Source organism: Pipistrellus hanaki (assembly GCF_964339955.1).
Source record: "Pipistrellus hanaki genome assembly, chromosome: 18".
NCBI classification, from domain to species: Eukaryota; Metazoa; Chordata; class Mammalia; order Chiroptera; family Vespertilionidae; genus Pipistrellus; species Pipistrellus hanaki.
Window position 1 is genome coordinate 27,720,360 of NC_140520.1, and position 22,739 is coordinate 27,743,098.

At 48.5% G+C, this 22,739-nt stretch overlaps 1 protein-coding gene across 6 annotated transcripts in view; it reads right to left on the minus strand.

Annotated features, from left to right (window-relative positions):
* The window catches only part of HHAT (hedgehog acyltransferase), a 163,757-nt gene extending 162,663 nt beyond the window's left edge, over positions 1-1,094 (minus strand). For 3 of the 6 annotated variants that reach the window (XM_084865552.1, XM_084865553.1, XM_084865548.1), the window contains exon 1: positions 987-1,094. The gene's annotated coding sequence lies outside the window, so the exon portion shown is untranslated. Of the gene's footprint in view, positions 1-295; positions 399-945 lie in introns of those variants that run through there. The other 3 variants (XM_084865549.1, XM_084865550.1, XM_084865551.1) reach the window with 3 other exon arrangements.
* Between the last annotated feature and the right edge of the window lie 21,645 nt (positions 1,095-22,739).

Here is a 22,739-nt window from a genome sequence, read left to right on the forward strand (position 1 = left end):
TGCATCTCCTCTAAGCCTTCCTTTATCCTCCTGTAAAAAAAAAAAAAAAAAAAAAAAAAAAAGGACACCACTACCCATCCTCCCGTCACCAGAAGGTTTAAAAATAATGACTTTCAAGCATCTGACCAGCACACGGCCCCTGTCCATATGAGTTGACTCTTTCAGGTCAAGACTGACTGTCCTTACCCAACACTTAAACACAGCGAGGGGCTGCTGCAGAGAAAGGAGGGAGGAAAAGTGTAGGAAAGACAGAACATAAAGAATGGAAAAAGGGGGGAGGAAAAAAAAATCATACTTAGTCTTCAAATTCCAGTATAAAAAGCACCCCCTCCTCCCAGAAGCCTTCCCTCGGAGCTCCTTGGGTTCCCACAGCACTTACAACCCAGAGGCGAACGCCTAGCTCCGCGAATGAATGCATGAATGAATGAACGAATGAATGAATGCACGAATGATGCAAAACAGAAAGTAAACGAGACTCGCCCCCTGCAAGGACCTGACCCAAGGGCCATGCACCAAGGACGCAGCCCATGTCTCCACCCCAGTGCCGCCCTGAGTGCCCCTCGCGCCCGCGCTGGTGGGGGCTGCGGGAGGGGGCCCTTGGCACAGAGACCAGTGCCATCGAAAGGCTGGATTTAGAAGAAACGGGGCCTCTGAGAGTAGAAAGCAAAACACATCTCTAACTTTGGGGGGGTCACTGGAGCCGGGGGACCCGCGTCCGCAGTTCCCTGCAGCGGGGCGCCAAACGCGGGGTGTGCGAGGCTAGGGCCCCCCCCACCCAGGCGAGGGGCCCCCCAAGGAGCGGGGCGCACGGCCGCAGCCCCCGCCCGCGCCTTTGTCTCCGCGGCGGGACCGGCGCGTCCCCCATCGGGCGCGCGTGCATTTCTTTTCTTTTTTTTTTTTCCAACCGAATCACTGAAGCCAAAAAAATAAAAATAAAAAAGTCACCTAAGACGTCCCGGGACCCGCTGCGGCCCCCAGCTACCCACCTCCGGGCTGTCCCGGGCGGCGGCGGCGGCGGCGGGCCCGCGCGCCCGAGTCCCCAGCACCGGTCTCCGCGCTTCCGAGTCCGGCGGCGGCGGCGGGGCTCCGGGAAGCCGCCCTCCCCGCGCGGCCGTTGGCGGAGCCGCCCCCGCGCGCGCCCGCCGCGCGTCCCCGCCTCGTGCCCGCCGCGTGCCCGCGCGCCCCCCGCGCCCGGCGGCCCGGCCTGCAGGCGGGCGGCGCTCCGGGGCCGCGGCGCGCAGGCCGCGCTCCCTCCCGGAGGGGACCCGCCTTTCCGCCCGGCGTGGGGTCCTCCGCGGGCTCCGGGGGGGCCCCGAGCCTCACTCTCACCTGGGCTCTGGCCCGGGTCCCGTGCGGAACCCCGCGCGGGCCTCTCTCCCAGCCCCGTTTGTGTCTGTTCATTGCAGGCCTGGGGGTTGGGGAGCAGGAGTTCCCCTGAAAACTGGAGGTGAACGCTACATCCCACCCCAGCGGTGCCCACCTACGGTGTTTGTAGGCAAAAGGAGGCAGCTGGGTGGCGTGGAAAGAAGGCGCGCTTTGCAGCCCTGGGTGCTCCCCACGCTGGCTCTGGGACCTTGGCCCCCGCGGCCTCCCTGGCCTCAGGAAAGCGGACATCAGCTCCCCTGCTCTCCTCCGGAGTTAGAGCATGCACTTGACGGGCTGTAAAGCAGCTCAGAAAGATGACCGCCGCTGCAAAACGGGTACCGGCGATTTCGAATGGGTTCTGCCAGAGTGGAGGTCTGAAGCTGCCGCAATGGGATGTATGTATAGTAATTGGCAAAGGGACCTGAAGCCACATATTGTCAGATGCCTCCAAAGCCACTCCCGCCAGAGCTCCACAGACTTACCTGAGCGGGAGAATGACCTGGGGCTCTTGGTAAAACCACAGGCATCTGGATCTCTCTTCAAACCAAAGAAATCAGACTCCCCAGGGGAGGGGTGTGTCTCCAGGGACCTGCAGGCCAATGTCATATCTGGCCTGCGGTTGCAGATTTCTCTGGGAAACCAGACTATAAACTCTCTGAGAACTGGAACTATCTTTTCTTTTCTTTTCTTTTTTTTTTTTTAAATATATATTTTATTGATTTTTTACAGAGAGGAAGAGAGAGGGATAGAGAGTTAGAAACATCAATGAGAGAGAAACATCGATCAGCCGCCTCTTGCACACCCCCTACTGGGGATGTGCCCGCAACCAAGGTACATGCCCTTCACCGGAATCGAACCTGGGACCTTTCAGTCCGCAGATGGACGCTCTACCGCTGAGCCAAACCGGTTTTGGCTGGAACTATCTTTTCCTTCAGCTCCCAACACCTAGGACTGGATGATGCTCAGAAAGCAGGTATTCATAAACTAGCTCCAAGTAGGGGTGCCAGATTTAGCAAATAAAAACACCAGATGTGCAAGTAAAGTTGAGTTTCAGAGGGGCAACGAATAGGCCTAACTATATAGTACACGTCAGCAGCAGCGTAACTTGGGTTTTTTTTCAAATATTTTCCATCTGCTGTTGATTGAATCTGAGGGTGGGGAACCAGTGGATGCAGAAGGCTGACTATATACTACATTTTAATGCATTTATCTTTCAATGGACACTTGGGTTGCATCTACCTTGTGGCCGTATGAATAATTCTGCTATGAACCTGGACATACAAATATCTCTTTGAGACTCTGCTTCCAGTTCTTTGGGATATGTACCGAGAGGTAGGATTGCTGAGTAGCCAGGTTATTAAGATCTCTGATCGCATAATAATCTGGCCACTCAGTGTATATTCTATTTAGTAAAAGGATAATATGAAAATTGTCCCCTTGACCAGGAGTTGGACCAGCAGGCAGGCTGGCCAATCGCCCATGTCCCCTCCCCTCGCTAGCTGGCCGGACCCTCACCCATGCATGAATTTTGCACCAGGCCTCTAATATATATATATTAGAGGCCTGGTGCAAAATTCATGCATGGGTGAGGATATATATATATATATATATATATATATATAGAGAGAGAGAGAGAGAGAGAGAGAGAGACCAGATTATTATGCTTTCAGAGATCATAATATCATAATATCTGGCCACTCAGTGTAGTAATCCTATTTTTTAATTTTTTTGAGGAACCATCGTACTGTTTTCCATAGCAGCTGCACCATTTTAAATTCCCACCAACAGTGCACAGGGATTCCATTTTGCCCACATCCTTACCAAACTTACTTTGGGTTTATTTTTGTTTATTTTTTTTATAGTAGCCATCTTAATAGGTATGAGATGATATCTCATTGTGGTTTGGATTTGCATTTCTCTAATGATGAGTGATATTGACCACCTTTTCATGTGCTTATTGACCATTTACACGTCTTCTTTGGAGAAATGTCTATTCAAATCCTTTGCCCATTTTAAAAATCAGGTTGTCTTTTTGTTTTTGAATTGTATGATTTCTTTATTTATTCTGGATATTAACCCCTTATCAGACATATGATTCGAAAATATTTTCCCCTTGTTTGGTTGCCCTTTTACTCTGTTTATTTTGCCCTTTGATGCATAGAAAATTTTAATTTTGATGAAGTCCAATTTATCTGTTTTCTTCCTTTCTTTTTTTTTTCTTCTTGTATTTTGGTGTTATATCCAAGAAATCAATGCCAACTCCAATGTCATGAAGCTTCCTTCCTATATTTTATTCTAAGAGCTTTATATTATAGTTGTAGGTGTTTGATACATTTTGAGTTAATTTCACATATAGTATAAGGTACAGGTCCAAACTCATTCTTTTTTGCATGTGGATATTTAGTTTTCCCAAAACCATTTGTTGAAAAGCATATATATCCTTTATTTACTTTAAATATATTTTTATTGATTTTTTTTACAGAGAGGAAGGGAGAGGGAGTTAGAAACATTGATCAGCTGCCTTCTGTACACCCCCACTGGGGATGTGCCCAAAACCAAGGTACATGCCCTTGGCCAGAACAGAACCTGGGACCTTTCAGTCCACAGGCCAACACTCTATCCACTGAGCCCAAGCGGGGGTCTTCAAACTACGGCCTGCGGGCCACATGCGGCCCGCAGAGGAGTCTGATCCGGCCCGCCAGGTTTTTTGGGCAGTGAGCACAGCCGAGGTGTTACAGTTGGAATTAGTAGTTCATATAGTCCGGCCCTCCAGCCCTCTGAGGGACCGTGATCTGGCCCCCACTTTAAAAAGTTTGAGGACCCCTGGGTTAGGGCAAGCACAGACATCTTTTAAAGGCCAGGGTTTGGAGTGGAAAGAGTGGAAGGTGGGAGATTCAGTTGCCCTTGGAAACGTGAAGTAAGCTGATTGGAGAGAACCAATGTCAGCATCTAAACACCAGGAGAACAGTGGGGGTTTCTTCTGTGGGAAGGAAGAAGGGGGGGGCGGTGGGTGGAGGGAGGACTGCCTCCTCTCCAGTGCTCACACATGGACAGAATGCCTGGTGTTCAAAGACCTGTGCCTGTCTTAGAACAGAACTCTCAGGCCTCCAGGACTTCCGGACTCGAACCCAGAGCACCAGCCCCAGGGCCACGTGTAGCCAGAGCGCCCTGTCTTGGAAGGCTTCTGTTTTGACCCTGTAAGCAAAACCAGAGAGAACCCTCTGTGGAGTTGAGCAAACCAAAGCTAGAGGAAATCAAGCAAAATAGAGAGAGAGAGAGAGAGAGAGAGAGAGAGAGAGAGAGAGAGAGAATGTAAATGTGGGTAATTAATGGTCAGTCGCTCTTTATGCCATCACTTTAATCTGAAGTCATTAATCAGGTGCCTGCCCTGGTCGTGATTTTTCCTCTGTCCCTCTCCGTTAGTGGGGCCTGAATATCCCAGCAGGCCCTCCTGTCTAGACAGGCCGCCCTGAGCACCGGGTAGCCACCCTCCAGGCTGCAGGACCGGTGCTTAGGAGGGATTAACTAGGCCGACTCTGCTCTGTAAATTCAACCACGACTCGGCCCTAGAAATTACAGTATAGACGTTCACCCGAGGCACAAGGCCTTGTTAAGATTTAATGGATAAAGGCGAAAAGACAAAGGAGTGGATTTCTTAGTATGACATGTCAGGCACAGGCAATCACGGGGAGTGATTTGGAATGATTCAAGGGTCTTCCTAGCCCTCACCACCTGGCTTAAGCTCTCATCTGCTCCACCTATGAGGACGTGGACCCTGGTTTATGGTAATTCACAACAGTCAACGTTTAACTAGCATTTGACCAGCATTTGGCCACTTTACACACAGCATAAAACTGAATGCTGGGGGAGATTGTTTTTTCTTTTTTCTTTTTTTTTTTTTTTAAATCAATCTTTATTGTTCATATTATTACAAAGGTTCCTCATTTCTTCCCCCCTCCACCAGGTTCCCACCCCAACCTCTGCCCCCTCCCCATCCCCCATTGTCCTCATCCATAGGTGCACAGTTTATGTTCAGTCTCTTCCTCCCTCCCTTTCCCCGATAGTAAATCCCTTTTCAGATAGTAAATCTGTTACTTAGCATTTTCTCATAACAATAATACCTCCACATGCCCAATGATACACTTCACACAAAAGACATTTCCAAATAGGTCAACCAGCCTCATCCAGGCCCCACACAAGGCACTCACAGATCAACACCCCAGCACTATACTAACTCAACACATCCAGATCTAAGCCTTCATCACTTGATTCAGCAGACCCTCAAGTTCCCGCAAAAGTTTCCAGCCATGTCTGAGAGGCAGCCTTGGGCAGGTACAGGCGAGGAGCGAGCTGTTTCGGGCCTGGCTGCTCCGGGCCTGGCCTCTGTTGCTCTGGTTCGTTCCACAACCAGCTGCTCCGGGTCTGGTCACTGCCGCTCCCGACCTAGTTGCTCTGGACTTGGCTGTTGCTGCTACAGGCCTGGCCGCACCCGACCCAGCTGCTCTGGGACCGGTTGCTCCGGTCCCGGCCGCTCCGGGCCTGGCCGCTCCCAGCCTGACAGCCGCTGCTCCGGGCCTGGCTGCTCCCAGCCTGGCAGCCATTGCTCCTGGCCTGGCCGCACCAGACCCCGCTGCTCCGGGCCTGGCCGCTCCCAGCCTGGCAGCCGCTGCTCCTGGCCTGGCCGCTCCCAGCCTGGCAGCTGCTGCTCCGGGCCTGGCCGCACAAGACCCGGCTGCTCCGGGCCTGGCCGCTCCCAGCCTGGCAGTCGCTGCTCCGGGCCTGGCCGCTCCCAGCCTGGCAGCTGTTGCTCTGGGCCTGGCCGCTCCCAGCCTGGCAGCCGCTGCTCCGGGCCTGGCCACACCAGACCCGGCTGCTCCGGACCTGGCTGCTCCCAGCCTGGCAGCTGCTGCTCCGGGCCTGGCCGCTCCTAGCCTGGCAGCCGCTGCTCCAGGCCTGGCCACACCAGACCCAGCTACTCCGGGCCTGGCTGCTCCCAGCCTGGCCGCCGCTGCTCCGGGCCTGGCCGCACCCGACCCGGCTGCTCCGAGCCTGGCCGCTCCCAGCCTGGATGCTCCGTGCTTGGCTACTGCTGTTCTGGGCCTGGCTGCTCCCAACCCGGCTGCTCTGGGCCGGGCTTCTCCGGGCCCAGCCACTCCGTGTCTGGGTGTTCCTGGACTGGCCACCCTGGGCTTGGCCGCCTCTGCCTCAGGCCTGGCTGCCACTGCCCCAGGTCTGGCTGCTCCAGTGCTGGCCGTTGATGCTCTTGTTCTGGCTGCTGCTGCTCTGGGGCCTGGCCACTGCTGCTCCGGGCCCAGCTGCCACTGCCTTGTGCCTGGCCACTCTAGGCCTGGTCGCCGCTGTTCCAACATTCTGTCCCTTTTTTCTCTTTTTTTTTTCTTTTTTAAAAAAAAAAACAAAACGCATTTATGTTGCAATGTTGGCTGGTGCGTTGAGTTCTGACTTAGTCTTTGATTTTTCAAGATCTTCTTTGTATTCTTTCTTAAGTAATTTTACTATCATTTGCTCTCACTTGATTTCTTCACATTGAGAACTTCTTTGGTTTCTTCCTCCTTGTCCTGGGAGCTCAGCAGGTTGGCCTGTGGCACCCCTTTGTTCTCCGCGGGCTCCCGCGCTGCTCCAGCCTGTTGCCGGGGTCGGCGCCGCCCAGGAAGCAGCCCCCGTCCTTGACTCCGTTGCCAGCGCTCAGCAGTCGAAGGCTCAGGGGCACCCCCCCCACTGGGGGCCCCGTCGCCCGGCTCCTTGCTGGCGCCCGGCTGGCCGGTGTCCGGCTGGCCGGTGTCCGGCAGGGGCTCCTGCTCCTCGTGGCGTTCCTCCAGTCTGGAGCTTTATTTCTCCCTCCCACTAGGGGAGTCCAGGATCAGAGTCAACAGACTGTCCTCTGCGCACAGTGTGGGCGACTCCGGGGGCTCGGCCTTTCGCCGCGCTCCCAGGACTCCACCTCACAGCTCCGTCTCCCCCTGCCCGAGCCTGGGTCCCCAGGGACTGGCCCAGACCTGGAGTTCGGGGCGGTCTGGACTGAGGCTCAGAGCTGCCGCCGGAGGCTTTGTTTCTTCCGGCTAGGGTAATCCAGCATCAGAGTCAACATTCAGTCCTCTGCGCGCCATGTGCGCGCGACTCCGGGGGCCCTGCATTTCGCCGTCCCCCGGGATTGTCTCCCCCTGCCGGAGCCTGGGTCCCCAGGGTCTGGCACATAACTTGGGGCTCAGCGCTGCCGGTTCGGGGGTTCAGCCCAGGCTGGGGGTTCTATTTCCTTCCTGCTAGGGAACGCCGGGCAGCACCCAGCCCTCTCCTCCTCTCCAGCTGCGACCTTTCCACGCGCGTGTGCGTGCGAGCGGGCAGCATGTCTCCGTACCTTAGGCTTTTTTTCAGCTCCTCTGATTTTCCTTCTGGTTTTCTCCCTCCTTCCTATTGTAGAGTTTTCAGTCAGTCGACTGCCTGTAGCTCTGGGCAATGTCCACTCTACATTTTAGTTGTATTCCCTTGAAATTGTTGTGAGCTGCTGCGGCTAGGTGTATACCCGAGCAGCCATCTTGGATCCTCCCGGGAGATTGTTTTTTCAAGTGGGGAAAAAAAAAAAAAAAGAATTTTCCTGCAGGAAGTTGTAGTCTAGCTAGGGATTCACCAAATACACACAAAACAACTAGCACATCATATACACATTTCAAATAATATAGTTCAAACTACCCATAAATATTAAATAACGTTCATATCGGTAGCCGAAACTATAGAGCACAGTTCAATGTCACTTCCTCCAAGAAGCTTACCCTAACCAGCCTGGCAAAAGTAACCCCTGCTCAGGCACTTCCTTATTGCATTTCATTGTTCACTTATACTTTTCTATAGTAGAGTGGTTATCAATCTTTCTAATGCAGTGACCCTAATACCATTCCTCATGTTGTGGTGACCCCCAACCATAAAATTATTTTCGTTGCTACTTCATAACTGTAATTCTGCTACTGTTAATGAATCATAATGTAAATATCTGCGTTTTCTGATGGTCTTAGGCGACCCTACTGGTGGTTCTCAACCTGCTGTAGAACCGCTGCTGTAGAGCCTAAGACCATCGGAAAACAGATATTTACATTCTAAAAACAAAAGAGAATGCAGGAATTCATAAGGCACGTTATCTAAAATATTTTATGTGTGTAAAATCCAACCAAAATGACGAACTCCAATATATTGTTTGTAATGGCACCTTTAAAACTAATAGGACACTTAAAACCACAGCATGCTGGACTTGTCAACAAACATGCAAACGAAGAACCAAAATTCATTGGCACAATTTCTTATTTGCTCTACAAATTTTTAATGAGATTTAGTTGCATATGGTCCAGCAAAAGAGAAAATGGCTCACAGGGATCTTGGAAAATTGCTTTTCTCATCTGAGAAGATAGGCATATGATTCTTAAGGCTAAAACAGAGGATACGTTCAAATCTACAACTAGTCCTAGTCAAATCTGCACAACTGCAGAACCTGCTTCTTATGGGTTAAAATCTAGTAGAAAGCTTGAGATCCATCCCCCAAAAAGCATGGTTGCTGTAAGTTATTCAACAATTCTAGTTTACCCAAGATAGCAAGAGTATGTCTGTGTGCATGTTTACCTTGGCACACACTTGATCAGATATATTTACAAAACTAAAAAAAAATGCCTCATGGTGAATACCTATTAAACTGGAAAAATAAAAAAGAAATGCTAAGTACCAGAGCCAGCATATATGGCTAGAAAACACAGCAAAGCTATTAAAATATTGTTAAAAGTGACTAACAATTCTTGGGCTTAGACATCAGCATCAATAAGAATTCTACGTAGCATTTCTAGAAATAACTCTGCTGCATCTTATGAAAGTGTTTAAGAAGAACATGATGAAGGCTGTTAAATTTATTTATTTAATTTATTAATTTATTTTTTATAAATATATATTTTATTGATTTTTTATAATGAGGAAGAGAGAGGGAAAGCGAGTTAGAAACATTGATGAGAGAGAATCATCGATCAGCTGCCTCTTGCACACCCCCCACTGGGGATGTGCCCACAACCAAGGTACATGCCCTTGACCGGAATCGAACCTGGGACCCTTCAGTCCGCAGGCCAACGCTCTATCCACCGAGCCAAACCAGTTTCAGCTTAATTTATATTTTAATTAAATAAATCTTTATTGCTCAGATTATTACAATTATTTCTCCCCCTCCCCCCTTAGCTCCCTTCCATCTGGTTCCTCCACCCTTACCTCCCCCCACCATTGTTCTCATCCATAGGTGTACGATTTTAGTCCTGTTAAATTTATTGATGAGAGCTCATTGAATAGCCAAAATAGTGGTGTGATCTGTTCAGATTGGAACTAGCCAGTCCCTTCTGCTGAACACACTGAGGATCATGTCCTGAGGACGCCTACGGGAAAGTACTGAGCAAAGTGCATAAACTCAGCAACAACTATCACATTTTTCTAGCAACCTCTTTCAGCGAGCTATCTCATTTTCACACACACACACACACACACACACACACACACACTGAATGGCTAGATTATTAAGATCTCTGAACTCATCATAATCTGGCCACTCAGTGTAGACTGGTCACGGAGTTGGGATTTTAAAATAAGGTTTTTCCATGTTTGAGAAGTGCATTGTGGGTAGTTAGAAAGAAGCAGAGGATTTACAAGCCAGAGGCTGGGGGCCACTATCTCCTGGTCCCTTGACATATCAAGATTTGCAAGCTCTTTTCCTTATACTTAAGTACGCTGAGTGGCCAGATTATTATGCGTTCAGAGATCATAATAATCTGGCCACTCAGTGTATATATACATTCACACTTTTTTATTGATTTCAGAGAGGAAGTGACAGGGAGAGAGAGAGATAGAAACATCAATGATGAGAGAGAATCATCGATTGGCTGCCTCCTGGACGCCCCACACTGTGATGGCACTTGCAACCCAGGTTTGTGCCCTGACCGGGAATTGAACCGTGACCTCCTGGTTCATAGGTTGACACTCAACCACTGAACCAGGCCAGCCAGTACTCTTTCTTCTACTATTCTGTCATATTCTATGCATATTGTTGTCAGACAAAAAATAGAAGAAGCTGAGAATAAAAGTCTGTAGAATGTCTGGATTTATTTTAAACTCAGAGTAGAGACAACATCTTGATAGGCGAGACTTCCTTTTATTCTGAAAGCTGTCCATTTTGAGAAAGAACAAGGCAAGTGAGGAACTGTTTTTCTGATTTTTGGTATGGAGCCCAGAACGCACCCATGAACCGAGGCCCGGGGGAAATGGATAACAGAAACCTACTATGAGGGCTGTGCTTTTCAAACTGTGGGCTGAAACCTACTTACCCTTGGGTCATAAAATTAATTTAGGGGAAGAGTAAAAACCAGCATTAAAAGAAATGGAACAGAAAATACCAGAGTGCTTTGCAAGGAGTGACGATAAATGTTGTTTCATTTGCATGGATCCTATCTATTCTCCCACGATGTGAAATGTGTTTCCTATTGTAGTCACAATCAATGAAATTCATACACCACCAGGGACACCATAGCAGAGAGCATGTGTGTCTCTCCTCTCAGGATGTCCCAGGGAGAAGGACAGCTCCTGGGAGGGTGTTACATCCAATGGTGTTGGAAGAACAGAGCAGCCATGGTCTAGGGCAGTGGTCGGCAAACTGCGGCTTGCAAGCCACATGCCGCTCTTTGGCCCCTTGAGTGTTCAAAATAGACTTGCCCAGGCTGAAAACCGACTTCTGCACATGGGCCACAAAGTTTCAAAAGCACTGTACGTTCCCTCAGGTGGTATTTTGTGGAAGAGCCACCCTCAAACCACCCTCTCGAGCCACGGTTTGCCGACCACTGGTTTAGGGTGGCCACACAGAGCTATCCTGGGTAAAGTTCAGAGGCAGGGGCAAAGGTCATTTCTAACACGGTACACCCTGGATACATTTTTATTCCGTGAAAAATGGCAAAATTGTCAAAAGAAAGGTGATGCCACAGAACGTAACACTCATGTGGCTCCTACAGGGAGTATAAAGATGTGTGTGCCTGACCAATGCCCAGCTTTTACTTCTGTCTGCCAGCACCACCTGCTTCCTGGAGCCCAGAATCGGGAACTGGGAAAGATTGGGGCCCTGGGAAGGTTCCAGAGCGCCTTCTCGGAGGAACCTCAATGCTGTGGCCCACCCTCCTCCTCCTCCAACCCCATTGCTCCGCGGGGGCTGAGTTCTGCGTGGGCCCCTGTTCTCTGCTCACCACCCAGCGGGCCCTGCTCTGTGTCCCCCACAGTCACTCCAGTTGTCAGTCCTAAGGGGCTGTTCCCTGAAGGAACTCTCAAAGGCGGCATTCAGACGAGAGGCAAGTGGTCTTTGCTGAACAAGATTCTCAAAGTCTGGCTTTTCCCGGGAAACAAGGCCGGTCTGTCTCCTCCTGGCACGCACTCCAGGCTCCCCGCCCTTCCCCTCCAGCTCAAAGGGACCTCTGAGGAGGAGGCCATGACATCACTTCCTCCTCACGGGTCAGGGGTGGACTTTGGCCTTCCCCCTGGGGGAGGAGGGCAGTGACCAGCAATGGGCATGCCCTGGAGGTCACCTTCCTTTCTCCTCTGCGGGTCTCGCTTGTCCTGAGGAAGCGGGCAATGGCCCCAGGCTCTCTCCTGTCTGCAGCTTGCTTCCCTCTGCTCCTTCAGAAGCCACTGCAAGGATGAGGAGGCTCCACGGGATGGCAGCACAAGACTTGTTTCTGCAGGGGAGGAGCTGGGGACAAAAAGAGACCAGACCTTCCCGCCTTCCCCAGCTGCTGTGTGTGTTGGAGGGGTGTGTGTGTGTGTGTGTGTGTGTGTGTGTGTGTGTGTGTGTAGGGGGGAGAAGGGGAGTACGTGCGCTTATGTACACTCACTGGGGAAAATGGGTTTAAGAACAAACAACATCAAATACCTAAATTTACAAAACGGGCAACTAGAGGATTATTTTTCTTAATGCCTATTAACGGAGGAGCTCAGAGCTAATAGGAGCCGAATCCCCTTAATACCTTTAATCATTTTTAGATCATCCGATCTTTAGCAATACCTTTGCCTACTAACAAGTCTGCCTACTGAAAAGGAGCCAGGCATGAGGATGTTGCATGAGAGCTGCACTCCTCTAAGAACTGGATTCATGCTTTCATTTTCAGTCACGGTCAGAATTGTAATGAGTGTCTCCCACGTGTCCTGCCCGGAGCTAGATGCCGAGGACAGAGCCGTGAACAAGGCCGATAAGACCCTGTGCTCTCACAGAGCTTGCGTTTTCGAAAAATGCATTCACATGGAAAATGTCATGCACCATTTCTCCAGCTCCTGCATTCTATGATTCCATGACTAACACTTCCTTCCTTTGCCCAGCTCTCACACGTAGAGGTGTGGGGTAATAAGGTAATCCACCAAAATTAGATGCACACATGTTTTCTGGTGTAGAGCTGTGATGTACTTTCCAGTATTTGGTCATTATAGTATCAGGAGTCCCATGAAGAAACGATGCTGTGGAATTTCTAAGCCTCTCTTCCATGTCCATCATCCCCCTTTTTCAAGTGATTTCCCAGGCCCGGGACATATCCTCTGAGATGTGGACCACGCCTGGGACAGAAAGCACAGTGGGCATGTGAAGATCAAACCTGAAATACTCATTTGGAAAAAAGAGAGAGAAAAGTATCCTAAAACTCAGGATCCCAGAAGATTGTGGAAAAACTCAGAATTACAAAGGTGTGGCATTTTTCAGCACTGCCAAATTTATTTCTCCAGCCAAGTCAAACATGACACAATGGAAGCTAGCTTCCAGGCTCCCCACATGAGAAAGAGTACATTCTAGGCTCAGTGTGGACATCAGGAATGGGTCTGGGAGATGTCTGGTTTCATCTGCTCAGGGCGGGGTATGCTTTGCAGGCGTGTGTCCATGCACATGAGCACATGTGGGAGCTAGTCAGAGGAAAGGCTACCCATACTGAACCGATCAGCAGTGCTGAAGAGGTCATTTAATCCGTCTCCTCATTGTGGAGATGCAGAAATCAGGCCTACGAACGGGAGGATCTTGCCCAAGGTTACAGAATAGCTATTATTGACAGGATTAAGACTCAAATCCAATAGCCTGACACCTAGCTCATGACTACAGTCTATTATATCTGCCCTGCAAGTGTTATAAAGATGTTGGTTGCCTTCCTTATTTGGATTTACTTGACTTTCTTTTACATGTGGAATTGGTTAAAAGGTGGTCTCCAGGTCTACCTGGAACCTGTGAGTGTGACCTAATTAGCAAAAGGGTCTTTGCAGGTATAATTAAGTTAAGGGTCTTGAGGTGAGACTATCCTTAATGAGGGGGCTCCCTGAATCCAATGACAAATGTCTTAATAGACATCTTAGGGAACAAGACACACAGGGAAGAAGGTACTATGAAGACAGAGGCAGAGGTTGGAGTAATGCGTCTACCAGACAAGGGATGCCCAGGATTGCCTGCAGCCAACAGATATTTGGAGAGAAGCAAGGAATGCATTTCCCTTCAGATCTTCCTGAAAGAGTCAACTCTGCTAATGCCTTGATTTTGGATTTCAGACCTGTGAGAAAATAAATGTCTATTGTCGTAAGCCACCAAGTTTGGGATAATTTGTTACAGCAGCTACAGGAAACAAATACACATGTATTTCCCAGTTCCCCTCACTACCTTTGTCCCATCCCTTCCTCACTTTGGAAAGGAGCCCCTTTAGCACAATGACAGGATAGTACTATTGGCAGAAGAAAGATTGCTGAAGAACCTGGAAATGTTGGACTAAGGATCTGAAACCAGTCTTTAAAAGCCCTCAAAAAGGATGCCCCAAAGCTGCCTTCAGTATGACCTGAAGAAGAGCCAACGGGAAAGGATAATAGGTTTCTTTCATCCTAGGTGTAGTTAGTCATGATTAGCTTTTATTAGAATGTGTTCTCTCTGCTGATGTCCTGTATCAGGGTCTCTCCCCCACTTGGGTGGAGCTTGGCTTATGGACCAGTGCTATGGAGCAGTGTCTGTGTCCCTCTGAAGCTCATATACTGAAACTCTAACCTCCAACATGATGGTATTAGGAATTGGGGCCTTGGGGGAAGGAGCTAATTAGGTTTAGATGAGGTCGTGACAATAGAATCCCATGATGGATTAGTGTCCTTGTAAGAAGAGGAAGAGACCAGAGTGTACACACCCTCTCTGTCATTAAGGACCCAGCAAGAAAGCAGTTGTTTGCAAGCCAGAAACGGGGTTCCCACCGGAACGTGGCCATCCCGGCACCTTGATTTCACACTTCAGCCTCTAGAACTGTGAGAAATGAATATTCATTGTTTAATCCCCTTAGTATTTTGTTATAGCAACCAAGCTAACTAAGACAGATGAGAGACACACTCGTAGTTTCCTCAGCACTTCTCTACAGATACACATTAGGGATTAATGCATTTCCTGAAATTGTCTTATATCCAGAAACTTAGAAGCCAGGCTCAGTAGTTAGCGACGCAGGGGTCCTCAAACTTTTTAAAGTGGGGGCCAGATCACGGTCCCTCAGAGAGCTGGAGGGCCGGACTATATGAACTACTAATTCCTACTGTAACACCTTGGCTGCGCTCACTGCCCAAAAAACCTGGAGGGAAGGATCAGACTCCCCTGGGGGCTGCATGTGGCCCGCGGGCCGTAGTTTGAAGACCCCTGAATAGAGCAGCCTGTCCAGTCTGGTGAGCAGAATGAGGAAAGGAAGGAACTTTGATCTTTAGAGAAAATGCCTCAAGTCAACTATGAGCATGAAAAACACTAGAGAGAGAGACAACAGCCAGCGGTGGTGACCCTGAGGGCTCAGGAAGGAAGGACGAGAGCTGCCCTTGCTTTCAGCAGAGACACTGACGGATGTACAGTTGGGAACTTGGCATCTATCCTTGTCCTGTCCCCGATTTTTCTCTTTAGAAATCCTTTCATCCCAAGGACATTTTGTCCTAAGCTCTGGGATTGGCCTGTGCACACGGATAGGGAGTAGGATCTCCTTCTGGGGAAACATGTGGGCTAAGTGGTTTCTGTTACCATCCGGGCTACGGACAATCCCCTGGAAATCCCAGGGGCCACCCACCAAGAAAAATAGGGCAGGAACCTGCAACGGGGCAGCACAGGAATGGTTCCACGACCCGTGGTATGGAGAGCCCCGGGTGGGTGATTCTTACCACCTTACACAAACCTGTTCCAGGCCTCGGGAGCAGGGCTGAGTAGGAGACCCTCATCAACTGACGTCGAAGAATAAATGTCCTGGGTACCCAGGCGTGAAGACCAGGACTAGGCTAGACCCAGCAAGGAGGCCATGGCCAGGGTATCTATCTAATACCTCAGTTCAGCCTTATTGCTCATACTCTCAGAGAGATGGGAAATGATGACATTGGTCGAGTACAAGTTATCACAAAGAGTCCCTAAGAATCACATTAACATCAAGAAAAAAAAACACAGATGTGCCCCCCACTTTGAGAAACCCCAAAATGGGAACTTCTACATGACAGTTATACTAGGTCAGTGGTCTGCAAACTCATTAGTCAACAGGGCCAAATATCAACCATACAACGATTGAAATTTCTTTTGAGAGCCACATTTTTTAAACTTAAACTTTTTCTAACCCCACTTCTTTAAAATAGATTCGCCCAGGCCGTGGCATTTTGTGGGAGAACCACAAGGGGCCAAAGAGCCGCATGTGGCTCGAGAGCTGCAGTTTGCCGACTATGGTACTAGGTACACAGTGATTTTTCACTTTATCACCTCGGTCTTTTTTTTTTTTTTTTTTTGGGGGGGGGGTGACTTCTTATGGAGGTGGAGACAGTTCTACCTCGAGTGAATTTAAAATAGAAATGCAATTATATATTACAAGGCAGATCCATTGCACAGTACAATGCCTTCAGATTTATTTTTCCTTTTCATGTGGTTGTTGGCATATATCTGGATGGGAAACAGGACCATCCTTTGGGAAGCTTTCTCTTTGTGTTGCTCAATGTTGCAGAAATAAACACACAACTTTAATTTGTTCCCTAAAGAGGAGATAATAAAAAACAACCACTCAAAACTAGTTAGAGTTGCTGGAGGAGCCAGGAAAGAGCTCTTGTGGTTTGTTAGTTTGTTTGTTTTTCTTCCTAGTTTTCCGGGAAATATATAATCAAGACAGTAGCTGCCCTTTGGGTAGCACATTCATTCTAAGGGCCAAAGGGATTAATGCATTTCCTGAAATTGTCTTATATCCTGAGCACATCTTTCCGTCAGAGCTTACGGCACCCTCAGGGCTGGGTGCAGAGCCATGGCTTGAACAAGTCCATGGTGTCATTCTGGAAGAAAGCAGGACAGGTGATACCAAGCTTGGCTAGAATTCCACCTTGAGCCCAAACGGGTTCATACATGTCTGAGAATGTATCTAAACTGCTGGGTAGACAAGAAGAGTCCTTTGTAAGTTTGTTGTATGGGGGAGAAGGGAGGAAATGTAGGAACAACTAGCGAGAGTGAAAATGAGAGGACAGTGTGAGATTTGTTTCCTACCTGGTACCTAAGCTCGGTGTCTGAGTCCTAAGGGTAAGAATCTGGGAGCCAAAGCTGTAGCATTGGTCTTCATGAAGGACTCTGTGAGGCCTGAGGCAAGAGTAGCATTCTTACATCCTCTAGGGACCAGCATGACACAAGCATTCTAGCCCGCATGGATCGGCAGCTTTGGTCCTTAGATTTAGTGGAATCCTTGGCTTGGATGTTGGAATTCTGACTGTTGTGGCTAGAAGCTGGGGCCCTGAAGAGGTACCCTCCGGGTCTTTGTGGACAGAGAACTTGGGATGGGGTTTGGACTAAGAACAGAGGATGCATCGGAGGGCATGTGTAGACTATAATAACACGATCATGGTTCATCAGAACATGTGAACTATTTCTATGGAGACTGGGTAGGGCCTTGTTGACATAGGTAGAAGGTTCTCATTGAGCACGTGGCAAAAAGAGTCAGGAAGCCAAAACCGGTTTGGCTTAGTGGATAGAGCGTCGACCTGTGGACTGAAAGGTCCCAGGTTCGATTCCGGTGAAGGGTATGTACCTTGGTTGCAGGCACATACCCAGTAAGGATGTGCAGGAGGCAGCTGATTGATGTTTCTCTCTCATCGATGTTTCTAGCTTTCTATCCCTCTCCCTTCCTCTCTGTAAAAAAAATCAATAAAATATATTTAAAAGAAAAAAGAAAAAGAAGAGTCAGGAAAACTCAGATTGTTACTGTCAAGGCGACCCCCTCTGTATGTAAGGAAAACCAAGGTTGAAATAACTTACACCTTGCCTATCAAACTATGGTGTTCATGTGCTCCCTAGTAGCCTAAGTGTTCTGAGGTGACCCTTGGGAGTGACCTTGAGATTGGGAGAGTAGGTCATGCAGGTTCTGGGCCTTTCACCAGCAACTCAGCCACAACAGTCACTGTTTCATCTACTTTCCCTTGGTGAGAAAGGTCTTGTAACAAGAAGATCCTTATCATTAAGAGAAAGGTCTTGACAGCCTGGCGTTAGGATTCTCTTGACTAAGCCTGGTGACTTGTACATGGCAGATTCTCAATGAAATCTATATTTATTTGTATACACAATTTAGCCAACATAGGATTTGAAGTGATAACAGCTTCTTTTATTTTTATTTTTTATGAATGAGACCAGAACCAGTGATTTATTTCTAAAATACATTGAAGAGAACAAAGCAATTTAAATATTAAGTGTTGGGAATACTGTTTTATTTCGTTTGCACAGACCAGAGATGAACAAATACAAATCTTAATGTCAGACATTTATATTGATTCTTCTCAATGGAAATAAGCAAGATAGTGAAAAACCATGAATGCGCTTGTTATTAACTATATTTCAAAGTTATTGCTGGTTGTTTAAGTCTGTCGAACTAATTTTCCATAACAAGAAAGAATAATGACCAACTCATAAATGTGTTCCTGCATACATTTTGACTAACAGAGATTATTACTAATTTTTAAATGGTTAGAAAAGATGAAAACTCCATTAATGAAGGAAAATTGTCCAAATGTTAACAGTTTTGAATGTCACTAGCCTAACATTTCATAACAAATAGATTGAATGAGAATTTTCCTTCGCCCTAGCCAGTTTGGCTCAGTGGATAGTGTCAGCTTGTGGACAGAAGGGTCCCGGGTTCGATTCTGGTGAAAGGCACATGTCCCGGTTGCAGGCTTGATCCCCAGTGGGGGGCATGATGGTTTCTCTGTAGAATAAATTGATGAACCACCTGCAAGACCCCACCCATTTGTGTAACTATGTCTGACCAGGTGGGCCTGCTCGAGGGCAGAGAATTTTTTTGAGGGCCAGTCTAAGCTGGCCAGATCAACATATTTGGGGAAAAAAAGGCCGTCATAAATCTATCAAATCACCTCTGACTTGAACTAAGCCACGGAGCAAACATAACTGCAGGATCTTCTATCAATAGAATGTTCTTGGGAATTTTACTGAACAGACTTTGAAAGGTACGTAACATTCTTTGAAAGTCTCCTCATCTGATAAGATTTCCTCACAGGTCATGATTATAGGGAACTATTCTGAAAGGGCGGGTGGTTACCATTACCGAGATTTCCAGATTAGAGGCAACCGCACCACAGTCTGAGGGGGATAGGGTAACTTGAATCAGACTGTATGGACCAGGCGTAGCCTTGCCTGTGCAGCAACAGGCCAGTCTAAGAGACGTGGCACAACCACTGTCTGCTGCCAAACAGGCGAAGTGATACAGCAGGGTCTGATCGGAAGGGGCCAAATGGGAATCCAGTTTCAAGAGTTCTTGGCAACCGTGATGCTCACTGTTAGGGGTAGACTGAAATGCTAATGGGAACCAGCCAGCCCCATGTGAGGCGTGAGACTGGGATTAGACCCAAGTCCTGGGAAACTGAACTGGCAGCAAGCAGGGAGGCGGCTGGAACACAGGCTCAGCCGGCCTCAATGCCAAAGACCAGGGCAGACGGACCAAACAGACAGCCTGGCTACTCATATGCTGCTTTTCTTCTTCTCCTTTTATTTTACTTTTTTCTATTTTGCAGCCATGGTCAAGGCTGCGCTCCTAGCCACAGGCAAAAGGCAAAGAGTCTTCCCAGCCCTATCTTGATGGAGAGGAAGGCAGCCTGTAGGCTGGCCTCTATGGGCTGTAACAGGACAGGGTGGGATGGGACTGGGGCTCAGTGCAAAACGTAGGGTGATGCTGGGCCTAGAACATCCCGATTTCAGAGTGGCCTAACTTAGGCAGAGCAATTCCCAAATCACATGTACTTCTTGGCAGACCACATTTTTGTGGCCTGCATCTGCATCTTGAAAACGTACTTTTATTTAAAAACAAAAAACAAGCTCAACTTTTCTCTGGCTGAATTCATGCAGGTGAATTCTACGTTCGATGTAGCTAACCATACATCCTTTGGGAAAAAATGTTTGAATCCTTGGGAAAAGCTCGAGGAGGCAGGGCCAGCCTTCCCATTTCCCTCCACAAGTGCACCACATCTTTGCTTTTGTGTATTTTACCCAGAGGCTGGGAACCAGGCCCAAACAATGTTGAAAAGAAAGGGTTTCCTAATGTGAAACAAATCCGGGGTCACGTTCAGATGATACCGAATGTGCCTGGGCAAAATCACATCCCGGCCTCGCTCTGAATTTTTATCCGTCCACACAGCAAGAACCCAGAAGCTGTTCCAAATCCTGAGCCTAAAAGTAAGTACCTTTCGAACGTCTGGAACCAGTTTCCACCGTGCCACACAGCCCCCTGGAAGACTGGCCAAGATCGCTTTCCACTCACTGCTTGCAGCTGGTGGGATTCCGCATGGGTGCTCTGTAGAGAGTGGAGCCGCCCGGGGAGAGCCACGCAGTAAACATGAACCTCTGCCAGCGCTGGCATCTTGCAGCACCAGCATTTGCAAACATGTTGAATTGCTATTTTATTCAATAAACGGAACTTACAATAGAAAATAGATTTGGAGGAGACATCAAACTTGTTTATCCTCTTACAGTGGGCTGGGGAAAGCGATTGTGCTCCGGTGATGAAGGCATTTCTGTCCGGAAGAAGCAAGAGCAGGTTTCTACCTTGCTCTCCGAGACTAACGTGAAGCACTCGGGACGGACCACCGCCACACCCCTTCCTTCAAGACCGCTTCTCCCAGCCCGAATCCCATCGCTTAGGCTGGTGGTCGGCAAACTCATGAGTCAACAGAGCCAAATAGCAACAGGACGACGATTGAAATTTCTTTGGAGAGCCACATTTTTTAAAACTTAAGCTTCTTCTGACGCCACTTCTTCAAAACAGACTCACCCCAGGCCGTGGTATTTCGTGGAAGAGCCACACTCAAGGGGCCAAAGAGCCGCATGTGGCTCGAGAGCCTCAGTTTGCTGGCCACGGGTTTAGGTCAACGGGTGCTAATTGTGCCCTTAGCTTCAAGTCCCAGTGTTATTCATCCATGCCATTTTCCTATGTGTTCTAAGAAAAAATATATTGCCCTGGGGGCGTGGCTCAGTGGTCAAGCATGGACCTATGAACCAGGAGGCTGCAGTTTGATTCCTGGTCAGGGCACATGCGGGCTTGTGGCCTGGATCCCCAGGGTGGGGTGTGCAGGAGGCAGCCAATCAGTAATCATCTCTCATCATTTATATTTTCTCTCTCTCTCTCTCTCTGCCTCTCTGAAATCAATAAAAAATTATATTTTAAAAAAGAAAAAATATATATTTATTAATATATAATATTTAGTGGACAATTATATGCATATGTATGTGTCTGTGTATATGCATGTACATATACGTAGGTTTCCTCGTTGTCAAGGCTGTGCCTTCTCCATCAGCTAATTGCTCTACAAGGCCAGAGGGCTTTGTCTCCTCCCTGAGTCTCAGAGATTCCCGGGAAGATATTCTGCCTTCCCTGTCAATCAAGAGGCAGGCTCATTCCCGGACTGGGAGCTCCCTGACCCTGCCAGGGAGGGCTCGGGAGAGAAGAGGTAGGGTGTTCTGTATGTGACCCAATGGACAGCGGGCAGTGAGCACACAGCCGAGCACACAGGAGGAGGAAGAGACGCAAAGACTGGCCCTCATAATAGCGTCACTTACTTTGCCAGCATTTTCTGTCTGAGCAAACGGGTGTGGTCACGATAAGAAGGTGACTATTCCCTCAAGTAAAAGCAGGGTATGCTATTTGCTGGAAAAGGAAATTGTGAGAGAGAGGGTGGCTCATTTCTGCAGGCTGAAAGCAGGCAGCGTCTGTAGTCTGGGTGTCTATTTACACGGCTTTTCAGCAATAAAGGGGAGCATTACCTTAATAACCCGCTCACCGGAGGCGGAGAGGACACTTAAGGCATCAGAGAAAGAGGCATTCACTCTGATGAGCCACTTTCCCCAAACAGAGCGAGATCGACACCATTTGCCCAGGAGGTTCTTTTTTTTTTTTAATTTCTAAAAATATTTCCTGGTTCTGACATGTGATCTCCCGCACAGGCACCCTGGGCTCGCTTTCTGCGATGGCTAATGACACCTCGATTCCCACCCCTGTCAGATAAATGTAGCACCAGACTTTGAAAGCAGAAAGTTTTACCAGGGAAAAGCCTCCCTGTGCCATTGTGAGGCAGAAAATGGCTCCGTCATTTGATCCCCGTCGCTTCTAGAAACACCTCGGGGAGAGATGCTCGGCAATGGGATCATGCCAGCCCCCCCCCCGCCCCCCCCCCTCCTGCCTTTGTCTCTTGCAAAGAGACCCCTGGACATTCCTGACCCGGGCACAGCTCTCTTCAGGCAACAGCAGCATTTTTTTCAAAATGGCCCTTTTTTGACACCTGTTCAAAAGCTGCCGGATGACAGGCCACACCCACCCCCACACCCATAACCACAGGGCATTGTTCTTGGTTCCAGCCGGCTTAGAGGACCTCGTCTCAACTTGCACTTTTAAAAGGATCTGAGGACAGATTCAGGGGAAGGTGTGGGTTTTTTTTTTTTTTTAATTTTTATTTATTTAATTGATAGGGCCTGAGGCATACTGTGTGTGTGTGTGTGTGTGTGTGTGTTTGGGGGGGATGTGTGTGTGTTTTTCATCTTCAACAATTAGTACTCTCCATGCTAGCAGATGCCTTTTCTTTGACAGAAAAAGCATTGCTAGGCATTGTGGTAGTGATGGGCACGGGGGTGGGGTGGGGGGATGCGTACACACAGTGAACGCATTCATTCCTGGACGCAGCTAAATCTAAATCTGATCATTTTGACCTTTGAAGAAAAGGTTGGGTCTTAAAAAAACAAACAACAACAAAAAAAAACCTGTTTAAAAAGGGAAATTGAAAGGCTAGGCAAGATCAGAGAAGGCGCGCTCCGTCTATTTGGCTGGTTTCTAAGT